At 45.5% G+C, this 13379-nt stretch overlaps 1 protein-coding gene across 11 annotated transcripts in view; it reads left to right on the top strand.

The window, feature by feature from the left end:
* Rere (arginine-glutamic acid dipeptide repeats) overlaps positions 1–13379 on the top strand; it is a 329621-nt gene that overhangs the window by 232155 nt on the left and 84087 nt on the right.

Here is a 13379-nt window from a genome sequence, read left to right on the forward strand (position 1 = left end):
CAACTGTTGTTGTTGATTTTAAGATTTATTTACTTTATGTATATGAGTTTTTTATATGCACGTACACATGCCAGCCAAAAGAGGGCATCAGGTCCCAATGCAGACAGATGGTTATAAGCCTTGCATGTGGTTGCTGGGAATTGAACTCAGGACAGAGCAGTCAGTGCTTTTAACCACCAACTCTATAGCCCCAGCCATGGCAACTCTTATAAAGGAAAACATTTAATTGGTGCTGGAACACAGTTTTAGAAGTTTAGTCATGGTGGGAGGTATGGCAGTATCCAGGCAGATTCATATTAAAACTACCACAGTAGTTAAGTTGAGACAGGGTCTCATATAGACCAGGGCTAGCCTTGGGGATGACCTTGACTGCCTCCAGATCCTCCTGCCTCCACTTTCCAAGTGCTTGGAGCACGGGTATGCATCACTCTGCCAGGTTCTGCTGTCATTTCCTTCTTGTCTTTTTAAAATAGTAAGTTATTAAGATAAAATTCAAATTCTATATAATTCACCCATTTAAGATGCGCAGTTTGAGCCTGGTGGTGTTGACAGCACACACCTTTAATCTCAGCATTCAAGAGACAGAAGGATCTCTGAGTTTGAAGATAGCTGGGCTACATAGAGACACCTTGTCTTGACAAAACAAAACAAAAAGATGTGCAGTTTGTGTTTTAATATGTGTTTAAGATCCAAGGAGCTACTGCCACTGTCAATGTCAGCATTTCATCACCTCGTGAAGGAGCCCTGCTCCGTTAACTGACATCCTTTAGTCCTGGACAACCACTCACTGCTTTCTGTCACTGGATTTGTCTGTTAAGATCACTTCAGGATCATTCATTCGCTTGTATAATAGGCAGCCGTTTGAACTAGTCTCTTTCACTGAGGCTACTGTCTTCAAGTGTCTCCCATGTCATAGTATCACCCATTCTTCCATAAAAAATGTTGTCTTAACAGAGCACCTTCCCTAAAACAGCATACCACAGCTCTGATAAGGAGTGACTCAAGGCTACCCCAGACCCCCACACACACCTCACCCTACCTACACACATACCCCACCCCATGAATGAATCTGACCTTAATTGTTGACATCAAAGGTTTGGCTCACTGATTTCTTTTTTATTTTGTTTATTTGCTTATTTTGTCTTGCTTTTCAAAACAGTTTCTCTGTGTGGCTCTGGTTGTCCTGGAACTCATTCTGTGTAGTCCAGGTTGGCCTCAAACTCAGAGATCTGCCTGCCTCTGCCTCCTGAGTGCTGGATCAAAGGTGTGCACTACCACTATGCTCATTGATTTCTTTTTTTACATGCTAGGCAAAAGTTTGTGTTTATGAATGAGCAAATTTAATCCTCATATTTCTTTAGACTGTGGTTATCATCTACAAACTAATAAACATACTATCTCTTACTTATGATCATTTAAACTTGGAGGTGGAATAGAGGCTGAACTTTTACAGCTCTCCCAGAATATCTGATGGGTGGGTCAGTTGTGTCCTACCTCTGTCCATCTCAAACTTGGAGGCTTCCTGAGGTGGGAGTCTGACGTGGCACGGCATGGAGGCTGAGGCTCACAAAGCATGCCCTTCCTTCCCCTCTGTCAGGCTCCCTCAGCCTGGCACAGCTGGCCTCTCAGCCTGTGGTGTACTGGCTAGGCTGCCATCTTCTCTGTCGTTTCCCCGACTTGACTGTAGGTTTTGTAGATGACTGCTAATGTCTCCTGCTGCCCTGATTGTTATCCTGAATGAGCCTGACTCGGTATTGTTGGGATGTGGATCCAGTTAACCAAACATTTTAGGAGACAAATGACTGTAGTTCCAGTTGGCCACAGCTTCTACTCTTCTGTTTCCCAGAAAAGCTGTTCTTAGCAGGCAGAGGGCTGTATGTCTCTGTGGAGTTAGTTACTTCTGGTTGCTAATTCAGGGCTGTGAGGCAGCTCCATTTCTAAGGCTGGAGAGCACCGTTCACACAGACGCTCGTTTCTTCCTTCCTAACAACCAGACAGCAGTTCCTTCAGCTCACGCCTGGTGAACTGTGCAGACTGAAGAGCTGTCATCCAGTTTTCCCAATGCTGAACCTCACATGTGCTACTGTGGGAGCACTTTGGGTGCTGTTGTTGTTGTTGTTGTTCCATAATTTTATTGTTATGTACAGAACATTAAGTATAATTATTTGCACATTAAAATTGCTTGTCAGCCACTGCAGGTAAGGCTGCTGTGAATTGGCGGCAACTGTTCTGCATTAACTGCTGTGCAATTTGAAGTAAGTTCTGCAGATGTGTTTTCTTACTTACACAACAGTTCTTCACTAGTGTGGGTCTAACACAGGGAGTCCTTTTTTCTGGAGCAGGTTAGCAGTTATGAGTGGTTTTCCCTGTGCCACACCAGGTAGATACAGCTGTGGTCTGCCTGTTACCCTGTATCCTTTTTTTTTTTTTTTTAATTCATTTATTATATATAAGTACACTGTAGCTGGCTTCAGACACACCAGAAGAGGGCATCAGATCTCTTTGCATATGGTTGTGAGCCACCATGTGGTTGCTGGGAATTGAACTCAGGACCTCTGGAAGAGCAGTCGGGTGCTCGTAACCACTGAGCCATCTCTCCAGCCCACCCTGTATCCTTTTGCATAGGATTTCATTTTTTGCCTTGTTTCCAAAGCTGTGAGAATGCTTAGAATGAATGCATGTGTGTTTTCATGTCTGCCAAGGGTCCAGATCCACTCTACTTGTTTGGAAACCTTTCCGCTTCTGGATGGACCTGGACAGGACGGTCCTTCCCATGCATAATCTGGAGCTTTCATGGCCTCTTACACCCATCCTATGTCCCAAGCCTTGAATCCTCTGCAAAGTCAGTCGCTGAGTTTTCATGAACCCTTCTCCCCTAAGGAGCTACTGGCTGTGGCTGAACTCATTCAAGCAAGCAGGAAGAAAGACTTTGTTTCTCAGAAAAGAACTATATATGTTAAGTGTGTGAATGATAACTGGCCTCCTCAGAAGTTTGGGGAAAGGTCTGTGCTGTCACATACAGCTGTCCACCGACTGGAGACAAAAGCAGCCTACGTCCCTGTGCTCCAAGTGAGGCAAGTAGGTGCACTGGCTTCTTCAAGGATTTTGTCCCAGGAAGTGCTTACGTTCCCATAATGCTTCCTGTGAGCTGCCCCACTCCCTTCTCTCTAGTCAGATGCCCTTGATTGAATATCTTTTAGTATCAGGGAGAACAAGGGATGTTTATGCAGCAGCCTTCCAAAACAGGTTCTCTCTTCCTTTCTGCAGCTGGGAAAATAAGAGGTTTAAGTGAGATGACTCCTCTGTCTCTCAGAGCCAGGGGTTTCTGGGAAGCACAGATATTTGACCAGTTCTGTCTGTGTCATCAATACAAGTCCTCGCCTGTGTGGACCCAGGCTTCTCTGCAGACAGCCAGACGGTTCAGCTTAGCCACAACTTGGAGAGGTGCTTCACTGTCACTTTGCAGAGTGGCTTGCACAGCCTCTGTTGACATGCCGGCCTTTAATGCTTGCTTTGAGAGTCTTCTTGCTGGCTCAGGCTCTCCTTTCTATGAGTCTAGCACATCCTCAGAATCCCTTTAGCAAGAGATGGTAACCAGCTTGTTTCTAACCGCAGTAGTGTTTGGGAAGGAGTACAACCCTGGCGTGTTGCTAGGACAAACTGCTGCTTATTTTTACCTCCTCCCAAGGCTGTGCTGTTTGCTGTTGATTAAGGACGGGCAGGTTAGTCCCACCACACTGATCAGATTCTCAGAGTCGCTCCACATTCTTTGGCTGGTGTTGGTTTTGTTTCCTGGTTCTGTTGGGTCTTTTCTCTGCTGACTCCAGGCCTCCCCTTACCCACCTCTAGCTACAAGACCTGTTCACTGCAAATGAAGCGCCAGTGGCCATCATGAGCACTTATTGTCTGCCTGCAGCAGCTCTAGATGGAGCTTTGTAGGCCTGGGACTGCAGCATCGACTTCTTCCTGGGTTGTGGGCTCTATAAACACTGTCTGTTACTTCATATCACAGCAAGGCAGTGGCCACTAAGTGTTGCTTACCTCTCTTCTGTGTAACTCAGGGTTAGGATACCATTTGGGCCTTGTTGGTAGGAGAAAGTGATTTGGGCAGGGGTCCTTCCTGTGGAACTGTGTACAGCGCCAGAGTTTACTCCAAAACACGACAGCAGGTGAGCTGCCCAAGGATTCCATTTTCTTGTAAGAATTAACAGCACCTTTCCTTCAAGCCTTTTCTAAGCAGCTAAATTCTGTGTTTTTGCCATTGTTTCTTTGCTCCCATTAGTATATTTAGACAAAGTTAGCTGCAATAGTACCTAAGTGGCCATACCTGATGGACCAGTGACCAAACAAAATAAATTCCATGCTGGTCGATTTTGGTTTGGGAGTGGGGTGGTGGTGGTGGTGCTGCTGCTGCTGCTGCTGCTGGTGCTGGTGCTGCTGGTGCTGATGCTGGTGCTGCTGGTGTTGGTGCTGGTGGTGCTGGTGCTGCTGGTGCTGATGCTGGTGCTGGTGCTGATGCTGGTGGTGCTGGTGCTGCTGCTGGTGGTGCTGGTGCTGCTGCTGCTGCTGATGTTGGTGCTGGTGGTGGTGCTGGTGCTGCTGGTGGTGGTGCTGATGCTGGTGCTGCTGCTGGTGGTGGTGCTGATGCTGGTGGTGCTGATGCTGGTGCTGCTGATGTTGCTGATGTTGGTGCTGGTGCTGCTGGTGGTGGTGCTGCTGGTGCTGCTGGTGCTGGTGCTGGTGCTGCTGGTGCTGGTGCTGGTGCTGGTGCTGGTGCTGGTGCTGGTGCTGGTGCTGGTGCTGGTGCTGGTTGTGTTCTTCTAAGACAGGATTTCTCTGTGTAACAGCCCTGGCTGGCCTGGAATTCACTCTGAGGATCAGACAGGCTGGCCTCAAATTCACAGAAATCTGACTGCCTCTGCCTCCTGAGTGCTGGGATTAAAGTCATGCCAGGATTATTTGTTTGTTTGTGTCTCACTGTGTAGCCCTGACTGGCCTTGAAGTCACACAGATCTACCTGCCTCTGCCTTCCAAATGCTAGGCTTCTAGCTGTGCATCCCACACCTTTTGGCAAATGCGAGGCTTGTATTTTCAATTGTAGCTTTTTGACATGTATTTTATGTATCTTGTAATTTATACATATATCATATTTATCATAGTTTGTACTCCGTACTTAGTTACTAATGTTGGAGTATGAATGAATCTATTAGAGTTACAGAGAGGAAGACATTTTGACAAGGCCTGTTTTAAACATATGTTAATGTTAAGTACATGAAGCAGGCTGGCAAGATGCTGAGTCTGGTACCTGGAGCACACATGGTGGAAGGAGAGAGCTGTCAGTTGTCCTGTGACCCCCACACATGCACACAAACACAGAACACCTACTCCTGAAGAATTTTTACATCATTTTTTAAAGCATACAAAGAATTATAAAGTCCTCCTTTCCCCCCCTTCCTAAGTTACGTTTGTTGTTTCTTGCTATGTATATAGCACGTTTTGGATAGCAGAAAACTCTAATCTTACATTGTTCTTAATAGACTACACTCATTAAACATTTGGCCTGAAAGCAGTCTGACTGAGGCTTTTCCTGTAGTTGACTCTAATGACTGTAATTGTAAACGGTGCTTTGGTATGGTAGAAACTGCCGGGCTCACTGCCATTTGATCTAAAAAGGTCACAGGAAAAGGGACATTTAAATTAAGTTATAAATTACAATTGAAGAACAATATTTTGATGTGTGAGACCAGCAATGTCAGAGCAGGGAGATGTAATTCATGGGTTCATTATAGAACAGAGGTGCCTGACAGCTGAGCCATGCCAAAAAGAAAATTTATTTGCAACATCACACAGGCAGAAATGGCAGCTCCTATGAGAAGCCAGAGCAGAAGCTGGAAACCTTGTGGTAATACTCGAGTTTATGCTAATGAGGAAACTAGAGACCCAGAGCCTTTAATGACTGCTGTAATGTAAATGAGGTGTTCTGACATTGTGCACATTTTCAATCTTATTTAAATTAAGACCTCGTCCTTGCTCTGTAAAATAACATACTTTATAACCAGGCATTAAGGCTGGTACTCTCACCTCTGTGTCCAATGCACAAAGTTGCTGAAATTTGAGAATTGTCGAGGCAGGAGAGTTAAGGCTTCAGACAAGATTTCTATGCATGGCGGCTTTGAGGAAGGGTATAATTTAATGTTTATGGCAGTCCATGAGAAGTTCAATCACGAGTTAATTAAACTGTAGGCAGTCATTAAGTATTATTTATTCTTTTGAGAGGCTTGCCAGTAAAGCACTTACATATATTAAATTATAGAAAGTAATAAGCAAGGAGTGATTTGTCGGGGAGAGTGAGAGGAGCACATGAACTTAGGCAGTTATGCAGAAATGTGTTTTTCTTCTTGTGGCATGATCCTCTCTCACTGCTAATCAGGAAGGGTGAGGGCTGAACAACCTCTGAACAGTCTGAGCCATGTATGTGAAATAGTACTGCCAGGGAGGGAACCACTGTAGGGTTTATAACTATTTTATGTCTCGTGGTGTCTCACAGCCATCTGCCACTCCAGTTCCAAGGGGTCCGATGCCCTCTTCTGGTCTCCATGGGCAGAATAATCCTCTGTATAATTAGGTTGGAGATGGTGGTTTTTTGTTTGATTGGTTGGTTTTTAAGAGTTTGAAGTCTGGGACTAGATTGATGGCTCAGAGGTTAAGAGCACTGACTGCTCTTCCAGAGGTCCTGAGTTCACAACCATCTGTAATGGGATCTGATGCCCTCTCTCTTCTGGTGTGTCTGAAGACGGCGACAGTGTATTCATATGCATTAACTAAAGAATGTTTTAAAAGAGTTTGAAGCCTGGTGTTGGTGGTGCACCAGAGGCAGGCGGATCTCTAAGTTCCAGGTGGACTACAGAGTGAGCTCCAAGACAGCCAGGGCTACACAGAGAAACCCTGTCTTGAAAAACAAAATACAGAGGGGGGAGGGCTGGAGAGATGGCTCATATAGGTTAAGAGAATTGGGTGATTGTTCTAGAGGACTGGGGCTCAGTTCCCAGCACCCACACGGCAGTTCACAGCTGTCTGTAACTCGAGTTCTAGGTGATTCAGCACCCTCACATAGACATGCATGCAGACCAAATACCAAAGGCACATAGCATAAATTAAAAAAAAAAAAAAAGTTTTGTCCTTGCCTCAGATCCTGGGCTGTCTTTGCAAAGCTATAGAAAATATTGGGCAGGGTCCTTGGCAGTTTCTGGTTCAGCTGGGGGGAGGTACCAGTTTCCTCTTTGACTCTGTGGTTCAAATCAACAGTTACTTTTCTTAAAGAGTAGAAGTAAGGCAACTGTTTCGCTGCTGTTATTTTTAAGCAGGGAAGTCCTCTGTTCTGTCCTTGCACAGCCTGTGTCCTGCTGTGCGTCTTGGTGGCAGGCATGCTGAGGTGCTCAGCTAGCCCTTTGTAGTTAGACAAGCATGCTGCTTGTCCAGTGCTCTCTGCTTTTCTGAGGACATGTATAAGAGATTCGTGTACGCTCTGTGACAAAGATGTGTCAGAATGAAGGACAGGACACATCATGGCCAAAGCTGTGAGGTACAGTCCAGGGCCAAGTGTGGCTAGAATAAAGAAACCGATGGAGCTATTTGAAAGCTGGTGGGTTCACAGAGGACCCCTACGTTGTTACCAGATCCCCATCTTTAAATCCTAGTTCATTGGCTGAAAATAAGCAAGAACTCATGCTGCTCCCCCTTGGCTGTCCCCATAGTGACGACTTGGGATGTGTTTTCCTGAATGGCATCTGTTCAGTGGGTGGGGGTCAGTCTCAGTGCTTCTCCACTCACCTGCTGTCACAGATGTGAGACCAAGTCACGTGGCTGGTTGTTGCAGTGCTGTTTTCAGTAGTTCCAAAGTACACAATCCTCTGTGCTTCCCATAAAAAAGGCATTTAATCCCAGATTTTATCTAGCTAGCTACAGAACGGCAGAAAGGTTTAATTATCAGTTATCCTGCTTTGATTGCCTTCCCTTGACTACAGAGCGAAGCTGTCAGATAGGGTTTCCATTGTCTCACCACTGTTTCTTCCCCTGCCTTCTCCTGGGACCTTTTACCTCAGTAATAGTGCAAGGCCTTACTGACATGCGTGTCTCAGTGGAGACCGGGAGGCAGGAGACATGGCTGAGCAATAAAGAGGAGTTGCTGCTCTGGCCTAGGACCAGAATTTTTTCCTAGCACCCATGTCATGTGCCGATGCCTTTACCAGGCCTCTGCAAGAAACTTCGAGCACGTGGTGTAGACACATGCGAGGGGATAAAATGATCTCAATACAGAGGAGCAGGATCTCTGTTAACTTCAGACCTGCAGTGAGGCACTGACTGTGCTTGTTACCAGGCAGTAAGGAATATAATTTTTTTTAAAGATGTATTTATTTTATGGAGGAGGAGCTAAAATGGACATCTTCACATATTTCTCATGTCAGTAAGAGTTTGCAATTTTTTTTATTTTTTTATTTTTTTTGGTTCTTTTTTTCGGAGCTGAGGACCGAACCCAGGGCCTTGCGCTTCCTAGGCAAGTGCTCTACCACTGAGCTAAATCCCCAACCCCAAGAGTTTGCAATTTTAACCAAAATAGTAGCCATCTTATTTGAATCTCTAAAAATGGCCATTAAAGTTATTTTCTTTTGGACTGGAAAGATGGCTCAGTGGTTAAGAGCACTGACTTCCAGAAGTCCTGAGTTCAAATCCCAGCAACCACATGATGGCTCACAACCATCAGTAATGAGATCCAATGACCTCTTCTCCTCTAGCTTTCTTGTTCAGCCAAAGCAGGTAGAATCCATCTTCTTAGTAGCCTGGGGCCTGTGTGGATGGGAACTTGTCCCCTGTGCACTGCTCCACATTACACCATGGTTTGCCAGAGATTCCCTCTGCCCACAATCTGTTGTTCATAACTGTATCCATCTGAGAACCTAAAGCAGGGTCTGTTACAGACGAGTAAAATGACTTCACATCGAGAGGTGAGGAGGTTCTGCCCTCCACACCTTCCCCAGCTGGTAAGGAGCTGTGAGGGCCCTAATCGTTTGTAGAGTATTAAAATGTATCTTTGGTGAAGCATGATTGCAGTTGCACGTTCTCCCTCCAGCCCTCAATCTTTGTTTCTACTGTTTCAGTTAACTGCAGTCCAGAACTAGAAGTGCACTCTAGTCCCATCACCCTTGAGACAAACAGGAGGATGTGGAGCCCTGTCCTACATGGGATCTTACTGTGTAGCCCTGGCTGTCCTAGAACTCATCATGTAGACCAGGCCGGCCTCAAACCTTTCTGCCTGCCCAGTGTACTGCCAAGCCTGGCCTAAGTCCCATCCCCCCCTCCCCCCCGCCCCGAGACAGTATTTCTACACAGTCCTGACCGTCCTTGGACTCACTCTGTAGATCAGGCTGACCTCCGACTTACAGAGATCCACCACTCCTGCCTCTTGAGTTTAAATGAAACACTTGTTAAAAATATTTTTTATTTATCTTCATTTTATGTGCACTGATGTGCCTGCATTTGTGTCTGTTGAGGGTGTCTGATTTTGGACACAGTTGAGCTGCCATTTGCTGGGGATTGAACCCAGGTCCTCTGGAAGAGCAGTTAGTGCTCTTGACCATTGAACCATCTGTCTAGACTTCAAAAATAGCTTTTAAAAGTCTTGTTTTTAGCTTTTCGAGGCAGTGATTGTGGAGGTTGGGCTTTCTCAGGGACTATGTTGAACACTACAGCACTAGGGCTTAGACCAGCCACTGAGCCTTAGTGGGATCAGGAACTTCATTATTTGTCAGACTTTTTAAGGGTGGAAGGTATTTACAACCAGAGGTTCTGTCCTTTCTCTTCTGTTTAAAACTGGATCACGGTGGTCGGCAGGTGCTTAGCAGGTAAGATGCCAAGGATGGGGACCAGGTCTCAGAACCCACATGAGCAGTTCCTGCAAACCCAACATTCCAGCCTGATCCAATATACTCATACCTGTAAGAATAAGTCAGTCTTTAAAATTAAACCATCCTACTGTATTCCTATACATATAATGAAGTATGACTTTTTAATTATATGAAAAACCCCAGAAAGAAGCCGTAGATAGCATGCAAATTTGTTCCGGTATATTGTTACACTCTTCTATTGTATTAGTGGTCATTAGTCTCTGAATGTATGTAAGTTGAATTTTATCCTTCATGTGAATGTTTAGAGAAGCGTCTGGTTTACATAGGTCCCGCCCTTCCTTTCAGATGTCCCCTGGGAGACTTGGAAGCTTCTCCCATGGATAACGGGACATTGGTGCTTCTTCTCCTTCTCTCTCTTTCTTCACCCCTCCTCTTGGTTTTATGAAACAGGGTTTCTCTGTGTAGCCCTGACTGTCCTGCAACTCTTTCTGGAAATTAGGCCAGCCTCAGACTCAGTGATCCTCCTTCCTCTGCCTCCAGAGTGCTGGGATTGAAGGTGTACACTGCCACCACCCTGATGGTAGTGTCTTTTAAAGGATAGGAAACTACCACCGAGCCTGCCGTACGCTTTCTCAGCTAGGGTTCCTATCACCTGGATGTGAACGACTGCTACATTCAGATGTTATCCCTCAGGGGCAGGGTGGCTCACCCGATAAGAGCATATGATGATTTGACAGAAGGTTCAAGTCTGACTCTTAGCATCAGTGTCAGGCATCTTTCAGTCACCTGTAACTCCAGCTCCAAGGGACCTGAGTTTTACAGGTACCTGCACTTATGTACCTACACATACAGACATACATGCAGAGAGATACACACACATGTAATTGAAATAAATGGTTTTTTACAAGGCAGGATGATGGTGATGGTGATGATGATGATGATGATAGAAGGTGGAGTCCCTCTAGCAAGATCCCTGTGCTTTCCAGATGTATGTATGTATGTATGTATGTATGTATGTATGTATGTATGTATGTATGTTTATTTCAGGGAAGAACTAGGTGGTGGTTCATAAGTATTGATTGAGCTTAGATTGGTAGAAGCCAGAGTATGTTAAGAGGCTAGACTGACAAAAGATCAGTTGCTTGTTGAGAACTTAGGAACTGGAGAGCAAAGGAGGGCCTGGCTACCATTATGTTTGCTTCAGTATCAGTGCCGTCTGCCAGATGGAGGCGTATATGCAAGGCTGGGCTGCCTCTCCATCCATTCAGCACTCCACCAGAAAGTCAGCTGAGGGCCTTATGCAAGCAGCAGTGTATTCTCCGACAAACCAGCAGCCTCGTGTCCAGTAGCCACTCATATTTCTCCAGCTATGGCCTAAAACTATATGTCTAGTTCTCCCAGAGGCAGGCAGGATGAATGACATTCGATCTCAGGTCACTCCTAGACTGGGCTGTATGTTCTTAGGAGCAATTTCCTAGTTCCAGACACCTAAGATTTAATGTTTAAAAAATAGAGTTCTCATGAAATTTCATGAACTGCAGCATGGCTTTGTTTGTTTATAACCTCACCAGTTTTTGGTCTAGCAGAGGATAAAATGGAGCCGAGCCAGGCCTGGGGCTGCATAGCTGTAGTCAGCACTCAGGAGGCAGGCAGGTGGTCTCTGAGTGTAAGGCCAGCCTGCTCTACAAGCCAGGCCTGAGAGCGAGTGCTTCTCCTCTCTCTTTGTGACTTTCCCTTCTGAGCCACCCCAGAGCCACCCCTGAGCCCAGCTCCAGTTCCCACAGCACACTTGGCCTGTACATGTGTTCATGTAAAACCAGAAGTTGACATCATGTGTTGTCCTTAATCGCTATCCACTTTTTCTTTTTATTATTTTATGTATATAAGTACACTGTAACTGTCTTCAGGCACACCAGAAGAGGACATCAGATCCCATTACGGATGGTCGTGAGCCACCATGTGCATACGGGGGATTGAACTCAGGACCTCTGAAAGAGCAGCTAGTGTACTCCTAACCTCTTTTCTTCTTTAAATATATTTTAGGAATGTTACTCATAATCATGTGTCTGTTCACATGACTATAGGAGCCCTCAGGGCTCAAGGCACTGCACCCTGGGACTGGCGGTACATGTGCGCCACCTGGGATTTGTGCTGGGGTCTGATTCAGACCTCAGGAATAGCTCGCTCCTCCCCACCATGGTTTTTGAGATACTCTTGCTGAACCTGGAGCTTACCAGTCCTACCAGTCCAGCAAGACTCTTCCTCATAAATGGTGGCTGAGATTTTTCTGCAAGCAGACCCTCTCCATGACCCATAGTTTTCCATGCTGCCTTATTATCCCATATACTAGACTAACTGCTTATAAAATATTAATTTCTTGCCTTGAGGTTTTTATTAGAAGTTTCAATTTGATCAACTTGATTTTATTTTAAATTATCACTAAAGTATGTGCTTTTTAAATTGAATAGGCATATAAATTTTCCTTCCGTTCAGCTTCATTTCGTGTTCTATCATTAAAAGTCCTCATTGTATTAGAGAACCTGGCAAGTGCTCACTTGTTTTGACCAGAGTATGAACATCCAGCTTTATTTTACTCTCTGTGCAGCGGCTGCAGAGACCGGATGGTAAGGCTTAAAGCGTGCAGGTAGACAGGTGTCCGCTTGGGTGGGGCCTGTTAGAGAACAGGACTTGAAGGAAAGCCTTCATTCTTTTCACCAATTGAACCAGTGAGGTTGGCCACCTTGAGCTATGATGAGGAGACAAGGCAGGTCTTAGCCAGGGCTTTAGAGAGTACTACAAGCTCTGAGGGTGTAGATTAGTCATGAGGATCCTTCTGCCAGGGTTCTTAGCACCATCTGACAGGAGATGTGGAATGTAGAGGCCACAGCAGAGCACATGTCTCTTGAAGGTCTATATTTTGGGCCCTTTTGATGCTTTCTAGTAAACTACTTTGCTAAAAAGACTAGGAAAGAATCTAGTCTATCCTCAGGATTATTTGGAAAGAATGGAGTAAGAGCCAGGCATGGCGGCACACACCTTCAGTCCCAGCACTTAGGAGATGGAGGCAGGTGGGTCTACAGAGGGAGTGACCGGAAAGCCAGGGCTATGCAGAGAAAGCAACCTTGTCTCAAAAAACAAACAAACAAACGAACGAACAAACGAATGGAACAAACGAATGGAACAAACGAATGGAACAGGAGCACGAGGTTTCAGGTGGGCTTGAGTCTTTACTTCCACCTCATGGTGAGCGTCTGAATTTATCTTTCCAAGGTGCCGTTTCCTCACTTGTGAGATGGTGTGACAATTGTTCTTACATGGGAAGATTAAAGACGGGCATATCTTTCTTACAGGATTAGTGAAGGCACTGAGGGCCCATGCGTGTGCGCTGAGCAACATGCCAAGCCGCATGTTCTACAGTTGTTGGCTTTCTTGGGTTTTGGGGTGCATGCGTGTTTGATTTTGTGTTTGGTTTTTTCA

This window comes from Rattus norvegicus, chromosome 5 (assembly GCF_021556685.1).
Source record: "Rattus norvegicus strain SHRSP/BbbUtx chromosome 5, alternate assembly SHRSP_T2T, whole genome shotgun sequence".
NCBI lineage: Eukaryota > Metazoa > Chordata > Mammalia > Rodentia > Muridae > Rattus > Rattus norvegicus.